Source organism: Penaeus monodon, chromosome 29, assembly GCF_015228065.2.
Source record: "Penaeus monodon isolate SGIC_2016 chromosome 29, NSTDA_Pmon_1, whole genome shotgun sequence".
Classification (NCBI taxonomy): domain Eukaryota; kingdom Metazoa; phylum Arthropoda; class Malacostraca; order Decapoda; family Penaeidae; genus Penaeus; species Penaeus monodon.
Window position 1 is genome coordinate 28712568 of NC_051414.1, and position 981 is coordinate 28713548.

The window sequence follows — 981 nt, forward strand, 5'->3', positions numbered from 1 at the left end:
ACGTCTTCTATATCTTAGTTAGGTTGTAATTTACTTCTACCTAGAAAGTACTCCTTTCTGCATGATAGTCTGCAGTTGTGTTCGTGTGAGATCGCACACAATTATGTTTGAATGCCCGTCATACTCTCCCAAAAGAATTCAGAGAATCTTCAACTTCAACGATGTCTCCAATTTGTCTCTGTGTGAAAGTAGCAATAAAGTTATCTAACTGTATACACAGATGATTGTTTTACGAAAAAAATAATCAACTGAAATTACTTTTCCTATATATAAGAAAACGTGATAAACCAATCTACGGAAAATCAACACCGATACTAGAAATGAAGCATATAATTGATAATATTTATCATGAGATAAAAGAAAACGTTTGAAAAAACATATACCATGAAATTTAAGCTGAAAAGAAACACATAAGCTCCAAATTCCTTACCTTGGGCATTATCTCTTTTAGCCGGGAGCGAGGTTTCATCCCATTGTGTCCATTACTGTTACATAATTATAGGGACTGACACATAATTGTCACGTTGCACAACAAATGCTATATGTCAGTTTTACTTGTAGTGGTTATAGGTAATGAAAAAGTTTAAAAACAATTATGACAACTGTGTTACCTATATAGTAATTCTGCTAAATGCGAAGAATAAAATTATGTAATGTAATAATGCTGCAACTTGACAATGTGTCATTATTAAAGGTCAATTTCATGAAGATGTCAGATGTAATGTTCGCAAACGGTAGTGCAATTATTTAATACTCCGTTATTATATTTTGGTAAAATTACGTTAATTTCAACGAAAGAATTAAAATATTTCAGGACAAAACATTCTACTGAAGTTTTTGTGCTTTCGTATCTTGGTGCACTTTGACATAAAATAGGTTATGCTCTACGAATTTAAATGCAGGTACAAAAAAGCAACAACAAATTATTTTGTTAGTTTACCCTAAAATCAGATAATCTAACTGGCGATCCACAGACATGTC